Genomic DNA, 6,580 nt, shown 5'->3' with positions numbered 1-6,580 from the left:
CCCCCTACTTGGGTGTCTATAAATACATCTGAGGTTGTGTGTCTCCCCTCTCTCGTAATTTAGCTCTTCTGTACCTGATGATGGCTGCTTGTGTTGCAACCGAAACGTCGTACGCTATTATGTTATTTTATTATTTCTTATTTATTCGTGACTTTACCGAAAAAACCAAAGAGTAATCCCTGCAGTCACGAAAGCTTCAAATCAAGTCAGTCGGAGGAATGTCGTGCAAAAGTGAATTCAAACTCTTACTTGCCATACAGTTATCAAAACGTTACGCGATTACTGCATTTATTGCATTTCTACATTTAGTGCTACAGCAGCAATAGCAGCAGCTACATCATCGTCATCAGAACAACATCAATGTCAACAGCAGCAGCGACAGCAATGTAATTTCAGCATCCTGATCATGACGGCCATCATCTCCTTAACCGTAAAACTTCATCTGTTGTCGAGAGTTGAGGTTGTTGTGCATGCACAAAGCCATAGAACTTCACTGGAGATTTATTCCGGGTCACTTTAGCCTGGAGCCTTGCATAGGGAAATGACTGCACGTTAATGCAAAATGTAACCGAAACTCCCTATTTACATATTTTCTGTTTCCTAAATTTAGTATAAACATAATTTTAGCATATCGTGCATTTCTCCATCTAGTGTTACAGCAGCAGTTACATGATCAGAAACAGCAGTAGCATCATCAGCATCTGTCGGGGAGGCTGACCCCCGTCCCCTCGCTCATGTGGGATCCACTGCTCCCCTCTTCCGTGTCCTGGGAGGGTTGCTGTTCACCGACTCCCCCACCCCCCCCCCCTTCGCTGGGGCCCCTCTGGGCATGATCCGCAGCTGGCGCGTAGCCACCTGGGATTAATTCGCACCCGCTCCCCCTCGCGTGCTCCTCTAAACGCTATGCACGCCGTACGCGCCCGCAGCCACCAAAATTCGACGCGGCTACCTGCCCGGCGCCGCGCACCAATCGCACGCGCGGGACCCGGGGCCGGGGGTCAGAGGGCGGGGGCGTCACTCGTACGCGCGCCGCCGATTGGAGGAGATGCCCCGGAGCTGATTTAAAGGGCTGTACGACCACACTCACAGGTACGCCGCCGCTGCACCTCTCGCACACGCTAACCAAAGGTCGCACGAGTAATCTCACGTACCCTCGTACAAGTCCAACGCCGCTCACCACCCGCACACGCTAACCACGAGCTACACTCAGCTAACCTCGCATGCACGGTGCCCATCTACCTCGCGTGCACGTTAACTACGAGCTACACAGTGGCGAGCGCACACACGCGGGTAAAATACACGCTCGTACGCAAACACAGGATACCACGACGAGAAGGCTCACAGTACCATGCACCCCTCTCCGTACTCGCAGGGACGACGCGACGAGGTTTATTGACTACCGGTGCTTTATTCCCCCGAGAATAATGAAGCTAAACTACCCGTGTCAATGTGGGCCAGCAGGGCAGGTATAACCTATCTCCCGGCGGTCTAGGACTCAATCTGTCCCCGTCTCTCCCCAATCTCTCTCCCTAAGGGATATTCCCGTTTATCTCACCTCTCTCCTTCGTACTCATGGATCGACTCCGAGGTGCAGGAAGCCGTGGAAAGGCGAGGCTGCACCTAGTCCTGGCTGGGAACGAGGCCTGGCTGCGCTGCAACTCGTCTCACGGACATTCCAGTAGCAGACACGATGACTCCTCCGATCCTTGATTCCAGAAGAACCCGACTACCTGGCCCCTACCTTCCCTGCCCTTTTTATTGTTCCCACATCAAAGGTAATGTGCTGCTAATCCGCTGGCCTCTCATCCAATCAGGAGCCTCGGATTTCCCGCTCTTCGCTAATCCGATCGGTGCTCTCTCCGACGTCCGCTTTTCACACACGTTGTACACACACTGTGCAGGGAGAGGGCCCCCCTGCCTTCCCGCCGCTCGCTACTCCGCCCCACCCCTTACCTGCCTGCTGACCAGTGTGTGTTTTGGTTGTCTCCTATCCGCGGTGGCTTAGCAGCCCCGTCGTGACCACGTGATTACAACCCAAGTCACGGCGCCGCAGTGCACACTAGCCTCGGGGGAGGTCGCCCAATTCCCTGGTCGTAGGAAACCGTGAAGTTTGGTCCCATGAGGGGGCTTCGGCCAGGTGACCTCCCCTCGGGGCTCTATGTGGGGGTGTGTGTGTGTTCATGTGGGGGGTGGTGAGGGAAGAGCAGCGTCGGCCCCGTCGCTCGGAGGTGGCGGTGGCGCGGCCACGGCGTCGGCAGGACGGCTTCGCTGCTGCGGCATCACAGTGGCAGGCACGGCTCCGACGGAGCGGCTTCGCTGCTGTGGCACCACACACCATCATCAGCAGCAGCAGCAGTTAAATGATCAGCAAAAGATGGGACAACGCCAGCTTTAACAACAATGGCACGAATCTGGATCATCCTCTCGCATTGTCAAACTTTTCTTTTTTTGTTCACAGTTCAGGTTGCTGTGACTTGTTTTACCAGTGGTGTTAACCCTCGAACCTTACGTGGGGAAAATACTGCACGTTAGTCGGGGGAATGTGGTGCAAAAGTGAATTCAAAAACTACATGAGCAGATAGCTCGTAGTAGGAGGTGTCCACTGCACATTTCGTCATTTGTTGTTTCCACTTTCCTCTCTGTCTTGGCTCTAGTAGTGGTCACATCTTCTGGCACCAATCTCTTAATGATGTCGTCGTCAAACCATTCTCTGTTACCTCTTCCTCTCTTGCCGGTTCCTTCCATTTTTCTGAACAACACACTTTAAATTGTCCTGTTGTTGTCCAAAGAGTGGCAGTTTCCTTCTCATCACTGCCTGCATCATCATCAGGTTGTCTTTAACTACGTGCAACCTTTTTCTCACTTCTACGTTTGTCACTCTTTGGGTCCAGCTAAGATGTGGCATCCTGTAGCAATACATTTCGAGTGCCAATATGTTATCTCTGTAAGTCTTCTTTTAATTCCCAAGTCTCACAGACATGCAAATAAAGCTGTTACTGAACCCGCATGGTCTTAAGATGTTCAGCTTGGTCTTGCAACAGATGTGCTTGCTTCTCCAGAAGCTGGGGTGATCACGTGGCCAGTTGGAGATCCTCATCGAGAATTCGAGGTGGTCGTGGCTAGGGGCGGAGCGAGCCCCGCCACACAGAATATCAGCCTGGCCCCCAGTGGGACCGGCTGCTGTTGTTCATTCAGAAGACTTCACGTCCCTGCTCCACGTTCTAAAGAGTCTCCAACTTTGAGGACCCGGACCCGAGCTGTGGTCCGGTCCGTTGTAGCTAGTTACGTGTGATTAGTGTGGATAGCCTGGTTGTCCACCACCATAGAGTACTATCTGGTGAAGGGGCAGTTACCCCTTCGTGTTAACGTGGTAATGTTAATAAATGTGTTGCCTCCAAAAGTATGTCTGAGTTTCCGTTTGAGCTCACTACACATCTATCATATCAAACTATTTTGCAGCGTAATTAACAGCATACATCTTACACAACTAACACGGTCAAACATGTACCCTTTAAATGAATGCATTTCCCGCTCTGATAAACTTCAAACTGCAGCGTGTTTATCGAATTGTTGTAGAGGGTCGTGGTTTGTTTCAGTTGATTTATTTTGGTATAGCCCTGTGAGCCATTCGGCTCTTGAATCGGGTGCAGCCACAACAAACAAAAAAAACAAAAACACGAACAAGAAAAACATCTTAAAGCGACTATGTGACTTTGCAAACAGAAAATCCATGAAAAACAGCAAAATATTCCTGAAAAAGCACCGTACACCAACGCTATGTGCAAAAATCCCAGTGGGATGCAAGTCAAACAACAACATTAACCACAGGAAAATTTAGAATAAGGCCATCAGTCTAACTCCGTACTACAACAAAACAAACATGTCCAAACCAAAAAACGTTTTCGAAATAAAAAAAAATGAAGCCATAATTGCAACATGACAGTGATCACAGGGACTGTGACCGAATATGTACAATAAACTACATAAATAACATGTAACACCAAATCATAGAGCCATAGGTGGCTGCATGAGTTACTCCACAACAACAGAAGCATCAGTCGGAGTAGCAAATTTTTCAATGCACCTTTAAGATCAGCACGCTAAATCAAAATACAGATAATACTTTGCAGCGTCATCTGGAGCGAAAACATTTTATTTTATTTTACGCCAATGAATAGCAGTGGCAGCTAGGGGTGTACAACTCCTCTAGAGCAGTTTTGAGAGAATATCTCATTGGTAGCGATTCAAGTTGCAGTTTATTGGCAATAGCATTCCAGACCCTGGGGGCATCAATAGCAAAGGCCCTTCCTCCAGTTTTTGTACGGCAATAGGGAATGTGAAGCTGGTAAATGAGTGAAGACCTGAGGTCAAATTTGTTCTTTGAAACAGAGAGGAGATCCAGCAGGTAGTCTGCGGATATTTTTTGTAAGTGCTTCGAGCAGATGTAGCTGAAAGTAGGATAGAGCACCTTGAGGAGCGTTGCCCTCGACCCCCTCCGGGAGGCTGTACGCTTTCACTTGGCACTCCCGTCCCTTACCGGCCAGTCTGTTGTGCGCCTCCTCAAGCTCCAGCAGCCTGGCTTCGTGGGTCTTCATTTCGCCGCTCTGCTCGTCTAGCGTAGTGTGAAGGGTCGTATATGGCTGCCTCCTGCTTCTCTACCCTCCTCAAAAGTTTCTCGACCTCTCGTTGGGGACCTGAAGCAGGCCAGTATTCTCTTCGGTTTTTTTTTCCAGAAGGGATTATAAGAGCTCTCGTTCCTCCCACTCGTGTCTTCGGTGTCAACTTGAACGGAGAGGCCAGCGGAGACGAACCCGTGGCTTTTTTCCCGGGGGATCTGTCTTCAATGGAGCAGGACGATATGGAGAGGAAGTCCCCTTGGCCTAGCCATGAGGTCAGGCTCGAGTTGCTTACTGAGGCGCCTACACCTAAGCAGTCTGTGGAACACCCTAGGAAGCTCTAAAGTAGAAAACAAGCTTTTCATAGGCCCCCTATAAAGTGCTCACTCGGCCATGACTTCACCGGAACTCGTTTAATTAACACTTTTAAAATAAAAAATCACGACGCAAACTGAATATTTGATTCCGAATCGGTTTAATCACCACCACCATGACGCAGTAGCAAGGCTGGCACATCGCAGTGCAGCTGCTGGGCTGAATCATGTAAATAATCAAACCTAGAAATATCCTTGATGTACCCACAAAAGTCACATTGAGTCTCGGGACTCAGCTCCGTTTTGCATTAAGGTGTTTGATCATTTCCAAGCATCAGGGTTCCGCACGGAGAAGGAAACAGGAGAAATGCACAAATGTTGAGAAGTTTGCTTGGCGTTAGAAGTCAGTACAGAAAATTTGGCCCCACACCTATCACAATAACGAATCAGTGTTTTACGGGGGCACGCTAAGCGAGGTCTGCCTGTATTAAAATGTACTTCCATCTACGAATCGTGATGTAACAATTTTTACGTGTAACATGCCCCACGGTTTTTCTTGATCTAGAAGGAGAGAGAACTGATGATCTGTGTGCTGACGATGGTGGTGATGATGATCTCGTAATGGCTGTTCACTTCGAGGAGTGGGAGAGTCTGATGGAGAACCTTGATCGTTCCAATAAGAGGTAGGGCCTTACCATTTGCCCTACCAAATCTAAGCAGTACCTGCCTGGATATTTTGTATATCTTCAAGTACTCCACCCCCCTCAACTCCGCATGATAGGCAGTTGTGGAAAGAGTGGAGGTGTTCCCATACCTGGCCAATTTGGTTATGACCAGCTCCGATTTCAGAGCAGAGGTCTTACTCTGAATTAGTCCAGGAACATACCCTTTTTTTCAGCTGCATGGCGCTGTATAGAAGCTACATGGCCTATCACTCTGTAGTGACTTGTAGCGTCATTCCCGTGCACACACACACGCGTGACGTCACTATGCGGGGAAGCTTCACTACCACACGGGTCTACACATACACACATGACGTCATCCCGTCTGGATACGGGAATGACATCATGGCCGGTTTAGGGGATCTGGAGGCCGTGGGTGAGTGCCGCGGGGGTTGTGTGAGGCCGTGGCACTCTTGAGTGAACCCGGCTGGACACGAGACGGGATTTAAGGTTGGGGCCGGGGCCCCAGGGGCACCTTGGGTGCCACGTGGACAGGAGAGGAGCTTCTCGAGAGTTCTCAAAGGTGGGCGTGGCCGGGGTGTGGCCCGGACACCCCGAGGCGCATATAAGCGGCTTCCGCACCGGGTTCGGGGCTGCTCGTGTCCGGGAAGAAGATGCCTCATGAAGACGCCTCGTGAAGAAGAGTCAAGCCTCAAGTCAGCGTGGCCAACCAGTAGCCCTTCTGGCTTGGCCACGCTAGTATCCGAGAGTCAAGTGTTAGTGAGTGATGGTGTGTGTGAGCGAGAATAGGTCGGTGGTCACCACCCTATGTTAAGTGTTGCGTTGTGTTAATAATAAATAGTGTTGCCTCCCAAGAAGTTGCGAGTGTGCCTAATTCGAATCCATTACAACTCCATACAAAACTCTGTTTTTGTTCTTCCATAGTTGTCCTCTCCCTCCCAACAATGCTCTCTCGAAAGCAAAATGT

At 50.0% G+C, this 6,580-nt stretch overlaps 1 long non-coding RNA gene across 1 annotated transcript; it reads left to right on the top strand.

Moving 5' to 3' along the window:
• Positions 1-582: 582 nt before the first annotated feature.
• LOC142906063 (uncharacterized) lies at positions 583-3,400 on the top strand. Its single transcript, XR_012930043.1, has 2 exons — positions 583-1,775; positions 3,060-3,400. It is a non-coding gene; the product is annotated as an uncharacterized LOC142906063 (long non-coding RNA).
• Positions 3,401-6,580: the final 3,180 nt, after the last annotated feature.

Source organism: Petromyzon marinus, chromosome 61, assembly GCF_048934315.1.
Source record: "Petromyzon marinus isolate PM22_M1 ecotype Great Lakes invasive population chromosome 61, UKy_Petmar_22M1.pri1.0, whole genome shotgun sequence".
Lineage (NCBI taxonomy): Eukaryota > Metazoa > Chordata > Hyperoartia > Petromyzontiformes > Petromyzontidae > Petromyzon > Petromyzon marinus.
This window is presented reverse-complemented; position numbering and strand designations above follow the sequence as displayed.